The sequence below is a fragment of the Ascaphus truei genome, chromosome 1 (genome assembly GCF_040206685.1).
Source record: "Ascaphus truei isolate aAscTru1 chromosome 1, aAscTru1.hap1, whole genome shotgun sequence".
NCBI lineage: Eukaryota > Metazoa > Chordata > Amphibia > Anura > Ascaphidae > Ascaphus > Ascaphus truei.
Window position 1 is genome coordinate 13,152,446 of NC_134483.1, and position 13,130 is coordinate 13,165,575.

The following is a 13,130-nucleotide window of genomic DNA, read 5'->3' on the forward strand; positions in this document are numbered from 1 at the left end:
ACCGGGAAAACCTTGTGCCGCGTCCAGCTGGTCTCACACCGCAGTAGTACGCCAGGAGACCCTTACAGTATGCCGTGTCCGGCTGGTCTCACACCGCAGTAGTATGCCGGGAGACCCTTATGCCGTGTCTGGCTGGTCTCACACCGCAGTAGTACGCCAGGAGACCCTTACAGTATGCCGTGTCTGGCTGGTCTCACACCGCAGTAGTACGCCAGGAGACCCTTACAGTATGCCGTGTCTGGCTGGTCTCACACCGCAGTAGTACGCCAGGAGACCCTTACAGTATGCCGTGTCTGGCTGGTCTCACACCGCAGTAGTATGCTTGGAGGCCCTTACGCCGCGTCCGGTTGGCCTCACACCACAGTAGTATGCCGGGAGACCCTTATGCCATGTCTGGCTGGTCTCACACCGCAGTAGTATGCTTGGAGGCCCTTACGCCGCGTCCGGTTGGCCTCACACCACAGTAGTATGCCGGGAGACCCTTATGCCATGTCTGGCTGGTCTCACACCGCAGTAGTATGCTTGGAGGCCCTTACGCCGCGTCCGGTTGGCCTCACACCACAGTAGTATGCTGGGAGACCCTTATGCCATGTCTGGCTGGTCTCACACCGCAGTAGTATGCTTGGAGGCCCTTACGCCGCGTCCGGTTGGCCTCACACCACAGTAGTATGCCGGGAGACCCTTATGCCGTGTCTGGCTGGTCTCACACCGCAGTAGTATGCCGGGAGACCCTTACAGTATGCCGTGTCTGGCTGGTCTCACACCGCAGTAGTATGCTTGGAGGCCCTTACGCCGCGTCCGGTTGGCCTCACACCACAGTAGTATGCTGGGAGACCCTTATACTGCCTCACACCGCCCTGCTCGGGAAAACTCCACGCTCAGTCCCCCCTTTGGCAGCTTGGGCCTAACCACATAAATTGGCACCCAGCTTCCTAAGACTCGGGAAGGGGTACAGCCGGGCCTGCCCTATCTCCTCTCCTATCACAGGCCCAACCACAAAAGTTGACACTTTACTTCTTAGCATTTCCCGTCAACTTTAAGCTGGCTGGCATGACAGTTCCGCAACCCTGAGGACTCATTAAGGCCACTTACTGGGGTTGAACCCCCAACCCAAGCTGTGACCCTGCACCCTGATTGTTTATTACATGTAGAGGCCGACTGGGGTTTTTGATAAAAAAAATTCTAGGCCTTTGTCTGTCAGGTGCACCCAATCGATTCTGTACCAAATACATCTCTTGTCCTCAAACTCAACATGCTTCACTATTTGCCCATTACAAGAGAGTATGAACTTACAGATGGATTTATTTACGCCCTGTTTTTTTTCGGTATTCACCCAGCTGGAGGCCCCCTCCATACTAACTTTGGGATAATCTCGGACCAAATAATGATGAGTCATTCCATAGGGATTTTAGTCAAGCGCAGTCTGCCTGTATCTGAGGATTAAGTCTAGTGATTAGGTTGACACAAGATCCTTCCCACCCAGGTATTACATGGGGCTTACTCTTATACTGTAGTCCGCCAACGCTCTTGTAGCGGTTGGTACCAAATATCCCCAGCACATTCATCTCTCATCCAGCCAACATACGTTCATTCTCTCTTGTGGTATCCCCAGCTGCAGACTACAGAACGTAGCATATTTAACGCCCGCTACGGGGCCCAGTGATCAAGAGTGGCCTATCAGCCAAACCTTGTGAGCCGTGCTTGGTTTTCCCACTGAGTAGACAGGAACTATGTTACAACGGCAGAAAATTCAACTACTCAAGTGTTTAGACCTAATATGTGCTCTGTATGTGTTAGATTCCCAGCTCCTCGATCTGCTCAACATGCAGACCCTGCCCTGCTGCCACCGTTGGGGGCCCTATCCTAAAGCAGTAGGTCCTGAAATTGTGATACATTATGCCCCCACTTTAAGGCAGCGATTAAAGATGGTGTTGAATTGGAATTTTGTTAAAGGGGTTAGACCACTATGCGTAAGGAAAACCTCGCCCCGTTGTGGCCGCTGCCTGGCGTAGCGCTTTGCGGTCCTCACAGGTCACACCCTGCAGTCTTTGTGCTTTTTAAGATGTACCCAGTGGTCTAGGATACTTAGTCGCGGCCATTTCACCGCAACCAAAAGACCGCCGGCGTTTAGCTGCTGCTCATCTTGCCGCAGGGACACTCAGCCACCGGCCACTTCGCCACTAAGGTAAGTCACTAACATTAACCTTTACCCTAAAACTATATAGTCAAGATTGTGTGTGAGTGCTCAAGTAATTCCGGGTTAAAAGACAAGAATCTTTAGTGAGAATATCAGCATGCAGATACAGAGAGACCTCCATTATACAGAGAGACCTCCATTATACAGAGAGACCTCCACTGAGAGTGGGTGAAGAATGAGCAAATTCAAAGTGTCTTTGAATGAGGAAAATGTTGTGCTCTTCTTTATTAAGGAATGATAATTCCCTAGAGGTGTAGGTGAGCCAACTGCGAGGAATCCGCACCCCGAAATCCTCATCGGGAAATGTCCGTACACAGATTTCTTCAGCAAGACATCCAGAAAAAGGTCAATCCAACGTGCTCACGTTTTCTTCTCTTCTTCCTCACCCACTCGACGAGTCTCTGTTTGGGGTGCGAACCGCCGTAAGTAGCGAAATCCAATAGCAACAAACAACATGGAAGCAGCGGCCAGCCACGGGAGCCGGGGTCAAAAAAGTGAATGTAGAAATATTGTATCAGTAAGACGTGGGGTATTGAACATCAGCAGAGGCTTACCGTGTCTCAGGGTGCTGGCTGTGGTTGGCTGGGCCATGGAAAAGATGGGCGCCAGGTATTTTTATAGTACAACCTCAATCTTTATTCATGTTACCAGGCTTGGGAACATGGTATCCACATGTACAATAAGATTGACAGGTCTGTACCTTGTTTCACCCATACTGTTATCACTAGACATAGTTCTTCCCTGGTTGCGTTGTATTAACACTCCTGGGAGGTGCATACCCTTGCTACTAATAGGAATACCTGTATTGGGCCAGGCCCCCTTGTTTCGCTTGCTTAGCACTCTCCATGTGATCCCGCTATTTCTGTCCCCTTTGTCAGATCCTATTCTGTGGCGGTTATTCTTACACTCCTTTCTAGACAGGTTACTGCTACTTTCTATGGGGCTGTAACCTCCGTATATGGAGATCCGCTTGTAGGGCTGATCCCGTGACATCCTAGAGTCCTATCTATGCAGCTCGCTATGGCATGTCTGCATTCCCTCTTTATATATCTGTTTTCCATGTAATAGGGATCCTAACTCTTACGGTACTGCCCCTAACTAAAACATAATCAACAGGGGGACCTAATCTCTTCTTTACTGGTGGGGACTTTTCCCCCGGCCTCTACTCCCCGAGGCTCATACTCTCCTCTCCTTCTGGAACCTAATCTTCCAGAACATTTTCCCTCTACTTTGTAATTCCTATGACACAGTACCCTGGTGTCACCACACGGTGGAGTTTAGCATCTTTAACTTCCGATTAATACCTAGTAACATACTAGTAACCTCACAGGGGAGGGGTTACATCTATGTATAGGTTTATTCCATTGTTACTATTACTATCAATATTTTTTATATGTATGGCACCGACATATTCTGCAGTGCAGCACAATGTCCGAGAGAGGACAATCTCATTGCATACGTAAAACAGTACATATAGTTTAAGACAGACTGAGACAATAGGAAGGAGGTTATGTGTTTAAACGCACTTTTCAGGAGCTTGATACATGAGCCCCAAATTTCTCTCTCTTTACCTTAACTGTGGTGAGCCTCCAAGCCGGGGAAGACCTGCCCCTGTCTTATTACCAGGACTCCCCCCTCTAACCTGGCGGATCAGGGATATATTTACCTTACTAAATGCCCTGGTTTTCGCAGGTCTGTCGAAAGACACAAATAAGCAAATCACACCTGTAGTCAGGATTAAAGGGATAACATTACCCCAAATGTAATTCTTAGATTACCGAACTGGCGTGATGCCGAGGCCATCGGTACGACTGTACCAAGCACAGCGCTTACCGATGCCCCGCGCTCTCCATCGGGGATCCCACCTGTGGGGCGGCAGTGGCGCTGGAGGGAGCCCACCCAGACGGCGATCCCCGAAGCCGGGCCCAACTTCTGGTGGGGCCCAACTACAGTGTCGGTACCCCCGGGTGGGCTCAGTCCAGTACTACAACCACCATATAGGTCTACGGTGAAGGGAAGAGGACCAGCACAAACACTGCATCGGGCAACGCGATTTTACAAGCCGGTCCTGCCATCTCCAGTATGCCGCCCATGCTGAGACTCCAAGGAGTTTGGTTTGTAGGGTGGCTGTGACTGTCTATTGTCACAGTGGAGGTTCCCTAAATGTATTACCCACAAGCGCCATGATAGTAGAGGTGAATATTGTCTGAAGCGGGAGACAGTTTGGGGACAGTTGGGCAATTCCGGCTTCAACCCCCTTCTGCATTCTTGCAGCAGTGCAGGGGTTAAAGCCTGCACGTGCATTGACGTTTGTCTCTGATATTTGCATGGACATTATACCATGTCACCACTGCTGTTTGGGCACCTGCATCCCTGCATTACTCCCCTGATACCTCTGCACCATAGGAATCCCTGCAGCAATCCTTCCTCACCAACTGTACACCCCAAGCAAAATGGTGTTAAGATGATCTACGGTATGTCACTCAGAACAGTGCTCACACGGCTTGGTCCAGGACATATTTACTTGGTCCCCTGCTTCTTCAGTTCTGTTGACCACACACTTCGGCTTCAGCTTCTTTACTTCCTTGGCAACCCAAACAGGTTCTGACACCTGATTCTCCCTTCTCTTCTCTTGTTGTTTTTATAGAGTGCCTCTTGCTTGCTCATCTTGTTCCTCTGAGAGGGAGATGTGGTTTGAACGCCATAGCCAGCGCCCTGCGACCTTGGCCAAGTCATTTTATTTCCCGGTGCCTCTGATATCCCAAAATAGATTGCAAGCTCAGTGGGGCAGGATACAGTGCTGAGTAGACTGTCGCATTTAAAAGAATAAAATTATTATCCTTAATAATCATAAGACACCCACATACACTGCATCTACGTTCCCTTCTTTGCTATCCAGTCCAAGATCTCCACATGTCTCTTTATAATAACATTCCCCCAATGGGACTCAGAGCGCGTCACAATTACAGCGCAGCGCGGTACGCAGCACATAGGAAAGTTACAGACACAGCCCCTGCACAGGTGTTTTTGGTGCCTGAGGCACAGGGAGATAAAGGGATTTGCTCAAGGTCACCAGGAGCCGACACCGGGAATTGAACCAGGCTCCCCTGCTTCACATCACAAAAACATTGTGGAATGCTGCTCATAACACATAAGCAAGCGGCTTAATCAGCACCGAGGTTCTGAAATCCTTTGATGGAATTCCCCATAGGTATCAGAATGTATGATAATGGGTCAAATCTCACATGAAATCGAATCCAGCTGGAGACATCCCACTTAGCACTGTAGTAAGGAGTTCACACGATGAAGTGTCCAGACATATATACATTGACAGTGTTCGACAAACCTATACATTTACATGCCCCGGGCGAGTGGATTTTACATCGTGGCGAGCTCCTATTGGCCCAAGCAGCACACGTGTGGTACTAGGTGGCGAGTAGATTTTTTTGTTCGGCGAGTAGATTTTTTGGTGATTTGTCGACCACTGTTAACATTGATATAGTATAATATCATAATTAGTATATGAGATGTATCTCAAGGACTCACATACAGTGCAGTATCCGTGGGTGGTGATCCCACATCCCAGGGTACAGGTGCGCTTCCGTCTCTCATCAGGTACAAACACAGGAACAAAAAGAGACACAGCACGACTTCCATGCAGGGCGAAAAAGGATCAAAAACGAGCGCGTTCCCAAAGTGGAGAAAAATAAACTCATTTATTGGATCATAGAAAACATACACAGGCAGGAGGCCCACACCTACGCGTTTCAAGCCGTAGCCCTTTATCAAGGTGAATAAGAAGTGCACTTACCAGAGTGTATTTATGTGTGTTGTGAACGCCATCGTCTCCAATTCCCTCCACTTCCGGGATCACCAAAATGGCACGGGAACAGTGCCATCAGTGCGTCATCGCAACAAACAAAACTTTATCAACAAACGTGCCTCCCCAGCACTGTCACTGTTAGACACCATGTGCTATAAACACCATCGCCTCCTAATCCCACCTCCTTCCAGGAGTGTCGAAGTGACCGTGACGTCAGCGTGTCTTTATTAACAAACGTCCAGCAAAAATACACTCACTCCGGCAGTTGACATAAGGAGTTAAAAACAACATCGAATTGAACAACATATATAATAAAAACCATAATGGATAAAATAAAAAGAAAAGTAGTGCTGTGTCTCCCCCCCCCCCCCTGTTTCTCTCCCCCCCCCCTGTTTCTCTCCCCCCCCCCCCTGTTTCTCTCCCTTGTTCACACATTGTTTTCAGAGTCAGTGTCTTTACTCGCTGAGCCGCACAATCTCAACATCTCCTTAAAGATCTCTCTACAACTCCATCATTTGAGCTCTTTACACCTCCACCTGACACAGGTCTCCTGTGGTGGAGATCTCCGAGCGATTAGGAGGAAACTGCATGCCCATGGGCTGGATGAGTGCCAGCTCGTGTGCCGCCCTGCACTGGCACATGATCACCAAATGTTTATATCACATCACTGCCGATCCTTCCCCTTGGTCCTACGCAGAACTCATCCTTACTTTCCATTGGACATCCAGGTCATGCCCCGTTCCGTGAAAACCTCCAGTTGTTGCTGCTTTGGAGAAATACTTGTGTCATCGTCAACATTTATTTAAACGCACCTGTATATTCCCCAGAGCAGTATAACAGGGGTGTGAAATACACCCACAATAAAGTTACATTAACATGCAATGGTACAGTAGGTAAAGGAGATCCCTGCTCCAAGGAACTTACACTCTAGGAGAGGGAAATATGATGTTATTCATGTAAATGCGATGATTTCCTCCTGCCTTATTACCTCCTCTCACTCCCACCTACAAGACCTGCCCCTCTGCTGCCCCCTCTCTCTGGGATTCCGTACTGCGCTCCATCAGACTCTTCCCCCAGCTTTCGGATGTTAAAAACTCCCTGAAAACTCACCTTTTCAAGGAAGCCTGCCCGCCTTACCTCTGAGATCCAACTCTCCTCCCCCTCCAACCCCATGAAGACCATCTGTGGTGCTGGACCAACGTCCATTATATGTAAAATCCCCCTCCCACCCCCAACACCTTAATGGCTTCAGCTGTCACACTGGGCCATATTCTAACCCGAGCCCTACCTTATCCTACTCTGAGCAGCCACCGTACCTTCTCATTGTCCCTTATTCCCTCTGGACTGTAAGCGCTCACGAGCAGCGCCCTCATCACCTCTCTATATCTGTTTGTGTGTGTTTGTCCCCACTTGCATGTAACTGCTTGTGTTTTTGTAATAGACATAACTCTGTACCCCCGTTGTACCACACTATGGAATATGCTGGCGCTTTACAAATAAACGATAATAATAATAGAACAACTTTTTTCTTAGGCTGACTAAAATGGTCAACATTTTGATGGCATTCTTCCCTGCGTTAGGCGCGAGGTCTTAACCGTGTGGGATTAGACGGCTCCTCAGTAGCGTTCTCTTCATTTCATATGGTTTCCGAATGGTTCTGATCGCCAGCTCATACGGAAGAGATCCGAGCAGAGGACAGGGAGGGGTTAAGGGCCAGCAATGGAAGACACGGCCTTATTGGGGTCAAAAGGATGCAAAGTGTCTTATAGCCGAATACTGCTTAGCCATTATGGGCCTAAATGGTACCTCTGTAACAGTAACCTCAAGCCCCCTGAGTAACAGAAGCAGCGCCTGCTCTTCATACTGCCAAACCATGTTATTCACGTTCGAGAAACTAGCCATTCTCGCCAAAATAATGTTGCACGCTCCGCCAATCGGTAATTCGTGAAACAAGCATCAAAAAATAGTCAGGCCGATGTGATCGTAACCTCTGGATATGTTCCGCTGAGGCACTTCCCCCTGCAGCAGACCAGCACGGAAGAGGTTAAAGTTCAGTTTTCTCTCCCTCCGCCTCAGCTGAACATCCCCCCAGAGCCCTCCCTCCCCCCCCCCCGGTCTGCAGGTGCAGCCACTAACACAGCGTAACCCTGTAATCCACAGCTAATTTCTGTTAGCAACTCAATATCATGCCTTCTATTGATGCGAATGGCTTGTGATTAACCAAGGCAGGACTCGCGCTCAATATAAGGCTCTTAGGCTGATAAATCCTGCTATTGACTGCGGCCAGGGATCAATACCTGTTTATAAGGATATGATTAGGCTGCTGGGATGGGAGCAGGGAGCTGTGTGATTAGCAGGACCAGAGTTTACATGTATTCTTCCCCCTAGTTTAATTCCACAGCGGAACGAATTACCGCAGCACCCCCCGCGTGAAGCAGCGTATTGGGAATTCAGAGCCAGAAGGGGCCCTTGGAATTTGCCTCCTCTGCAAGAGGACGCTGCTGTCGCCGGCAGAGGTGGCCGGAAGTGTCCGAAATCCATTTTGCCACATTGTAAGTGTTTTTAATCGCCAAATTCGATTCCCAAACGTTTCCCCAAGGCACAAAGGGTTAATAATGTGAGCTTTAAAGCAGCTATTTATTTAGATTTTTTTTCACAGGATGGAAGCAGGGGGTCCCCCGAGCTGAACCCCGTACATTTCAGCTCCGGGGACCCCCTGCTTCCGGAGATACTTACCTCCGTAGTACGTGCCGGCAGCCGCTTTGGCTAAGCTAGCTGGGGTTGAAAGTGTAAAGATCTCGCATCACGCGGGCCAATAGGAAGCCGCACCTGATGATGTCACAGCTTCCTATTGGCCCGCAGGGCGCGGGAGCTGTGAAACTCCGCTGTCATAATATGAATCCTGGTAGCTGAGCGAAGCGGCTACTGGCACCCCCTTCAGAGTTAAGGATCTCCGGAATCAGAAGGTCCCGGAGCTGAAATTAATGGGGATCCGCTCAGGAGACACCCCACTTCACCGCTCCGGAGACCCCCCGCTTCACCGCTCCGGAGACCCCCCGCTTCACCGCTCCGGAAACCCCCCGCTTCACCGCTCCGGAGACCCCCCGCTTCACCGCTACAGAGACCCCCGCTTCAGTGCTCTGGAGACCCCCCGCTTCACCGCTCCGGAGACCCCCGCTTCACCGCTACAGAGACCCCCGCTTCCCCGCTCCGGAGACCCCCCGCTTCCCCGCTCCGGAGACCCCCCGCTTCACTACTCCGGAGACCCCCCGCTTCACCGCTCCGGAGACCCCCGCTTCACCGCTCCGGAGACCCTCCGCTTCACCGCTCCGGAGACCCCCGCTTCACCGCTCCGGAGACCCCCCGCTTCAGCACTCCGGAGACCCCCGCTTCACCGCTACAGAGACCCCCGCTTCCCCGCTCCGGAGACCCCCCGCTTCCCCGCTCCGGAGACCCCCCGCTTCACCGCTCCGGAGACCCCCGCTTCACCGCTACAGAGACCCCCGCTTCCCCGCTCCGGAGACCCCCCGCTTCACCGCTCCGGAGACCCCCCGCTTCACCGCTCCGGAGACCCCCCGCTTCACCGCTCCGGAGACCCCCCGCTTCACCGCTCCGGAGACCTCCCGCTTCACCGCTCCGGAGACCCCCCGCTTCACCGCTCCGGAGACCCCCACTTCACCGCTCCGGAGACCCCCCGCTTCAGCGCTCCGGAGACCCCCCGCTTCAACGCTCCGGGGACCCCCCGCTTCAGCGCTCCGGAGACCCCCCGCTTCACCGCTCCAGAGACCCCCTGCTTCAGCGCTCCGGAGACCCCCGCTTACACTGCTACTTTAAGGGAAATATCGCAGACCGTGAGCGGTGTTAGTTCCCTGTTATCAGCAGTCTGATAACCCACTGATCAGTGCCAGATTACCAACCAGGCACATGCCTAGGGGCCCCAAGGTTAGGGGGGGGGGGGCATCAGGTTGCAGGGGGCCGGTGCTGCAGCCCTCGAGCTCCCCATGTAGCAGCCCGGCGGTCACTGTCTGCCATACTCTCCCTCCTCCGGTCAGCGCCGGGATCCAACTTCCGCCCGGCCGGAGAAGGGATCGGCCGAGTCCCCGGACCTCACCCAAGGTCTGTGTGTGTGTAAGAGAGAGAGAGGGGGGAGTTTCTCTTACCGGAGCCACGGTGCCATCATCCTGCAGCGTCGCGGCAATCCGTCAACATGACGACACGTTGCCATGACAACGCAACATCACACGAGTACCGCAACGCAGCAGGAGGGCCGCCTACAGGAAAGCCCCCCCCCTCCACCCCCAAGTCTTTGTGCCTACTGAGCAAGCCGCCTGTGCTGAAGCAGGGATATCCTGAAAACCTGACCCGTTGGGAGGGCTTGAGGACCCCTGCGTTACGGCTGCCGTGTTATCTAACCGCAGCGCTGTTGAAGACAATGGTTAAGGAGATAACACGCGTAGTATTCACCGCGTTATTTTGTGTGTTAACTCGCGTTAAACAGGAGGGGTTAACATCTGTACCCTGCAGGGGGATAACGAGCCAGTCCTGATTTGATATTACCATTTTCTGATCTCTTCGTTACTTCCCTACAATGGAAGAAAATCGGAGCCTATAATGTAGTCCCATTGCCGAGTTACTTAGTAGACATGGAAGGAGACGCTTAACAAACCCGCGAGACCTCAGGAGTGGCTAAATGGTGCCGGTCGTTACCTGGTTAACGCTGCGGGCCGCTCTGGCCTCAAGGGGAATAAGTCGAATCCGGGGGAAGTGTCGGTTTTAATAGGGCACCGTTACATCAATTAGGGTCGTTAAAAAGCGGTGTGCGTTGGCGCCCATTAAACTGGAGGAAAGGGAAAAGAGCAGAAAAAGATGACTTAATTAAAAGCCGAGAGACTAGTTTAATTAGAGGAAGCGAAGATTTGTGGCCTTGCGGGGGGAGAGGCGGCCGGTCGGTGCGTGTGGGTTTGCAGAGAGCAATTTGCAGCTAATAGACTTTAGACTTGCAAAGGAGCAGCATTAATTGTCAGCGTAAACACAAACAAATTCACAGCCAGCTATCTGCCGGGGGTCTCTTACTGCCGGGGGTTCTCTTACTGCCGGGGTTCTCTTACTGCCGGGGGTTCTCTCACTGCCGGGGGTTCTCTCACTGCCGGGGGTTCTCTCACTGCCGGGGTTCTCTCACTGCCGGGGTTTTCTTACTGCCGGGGGTTCTCTCACTGCCGGGGGTTCTCTCACTGCCGGGGTTCTCATACTGCCGGGGGTTCTCATACTGCCGGGGGTTCTCTTACTGCCGGGGGTTCTCTCACTGCCGGGGTTCTCTTACTGCCGGGAGTTCTCTCACTGCCGGGGTTCTCTCACTGCCGGGGTTCTCTTACTGCCGGGGTTCTCTTACTGCCAGGGTTCTCTTACTGCCGGGGGTTCTCGTATTGCCGGGGGTTCTCTTACTGCCGGGGGTTCTCTTACTGCCGGGGTTCTCTTACTTCCGGGGTTCTCTTACTGCCGGGGGTTCTCTCACTGCCGGGGTTCTCTTACTGCCTGCCGGGGTTCTCTTACTGCCGGGGGTTCTCTCACTGCCGGGGTTCTCTTACTGCCTGCCGGGGTTCTCTTACTGCCGGGGTTCTCTTACTGCCGGGGGTTCTCTTACTGCCGGGGTTCTCTCACTGCCGGGGTTCTCTCACTGCCGGGGTTCTCTCACTGCAGGGGTTCTCTTACTGCAGGGGTTCTCTTACTGCCGGGGGTTCTCTTACTGCCGGGGGTTCTCTTACTGCCGGGGTTCTCTTACTGCCGGGGGTTCTCTTACTGCCGGGGGTTCTCTTACTGCCGGGGTTCTCTCACTGCCGGGGTTCTGTTACTGCCGGGGTTCTCTTATTGCCGGGGGTTTTCTTACTGCCGGGGGTTCTCTTACTGCCGGGGTTCTCTTACTGCCGGGTATTCTCTTACTGCCTGCCGGGGGTTCTCTTACTGCCTGCCGGGGTTCTCTTACTGCCTGCCGGGGTTCTCTTACTGTCGGGGTTCTCTTACTGCCGGGGGTTCTCTTACTGCCGGGGGTTCTCTTACTGCCGGGGGTTCTCTTACTGCCGGGGTTCTCTTACTGCCTGCCGGGGTTCTCTTACTGCCGGAGGTTCTCTTACTGCCGGGGGTTCTCTTACTGCCGGGGTTCTCTTACTGCCGGGGGTTCTCTTACTGCCTGCCGGGGGTTCTTTTACTGCCGGGGTTCTCTTACTGCCGGGGTTCTCTTACTGCCGGGGTTCTCTTACTGCCGGGGGTTCTCTTACTGCCAGGGGTTCTCTTACTGCCGGGGGTTCTCTTACTGCCGGGGGTTCTCTTACTGCCAGGGTTCTCTTACTGCCGGGGGGTTCTCTCACTGCCGGGGGTTCTCTCACTGCCGGGGGTTCTCTCACTGCCGGGGGTTCTCTCACTGCCGGGAGTTCTCTTACTGCCGGGGTTCTCTTACTGCCGGGGGTTCTCTTACTGCCTGCCGGGGGTTCTCTTACAGCCGGGGTTCTCTTACTGCCGGGGGTTCTCTTACTGCCTGCCGGGGTTCTCTTACTGCCGGGGGTTCTCTTACTGCCGGGGTTCTCTTACTGCCGGGGGTTCTCTTACTGCCTGCCGGGGGTTCTTTCACTGCCGGGGTTCTCTTACTGCCGGGGTTCTCTTACTGCCGGGGGTTCTCTTACTGCCGGGGGTTCTCTTACTGCCAGGGTTCTCTTACTGCCGGGGGGTTCTCTCACTGCCGGGGGTTCTCTCACTGCCGGGGGTTCTCTCACTGCCGGGGGTTCTCTCACTGCCGGGAGTTCTCTTACTGCCGGGGGTTCTCTTACTGCCTGCCGGGGGTTCTCTTACAGCCGGGGTTCTCTTACTGCCGGGGGTTCTCTTACTGCCGGGGTTCTCTTACTGCCTGCCGGGGTTCTCTTACTGCCTGCCGGGGTTCTCGTACTGCCGGGGTTCTCTTACTGCCGGGGTTCTCTTACTGCCTGCCGGGGTTCTCTTACTGCCGGGGGTTCTCTTACTGCCTGCCAGGGTTCTCTTACTGCCGGGGTTCTCTTACTGCCTGCCGGGGTTCTCTTACTGCCTGCCGGGGTTCTCGTACTGCCGGGGTTCTCTTACTGCCGG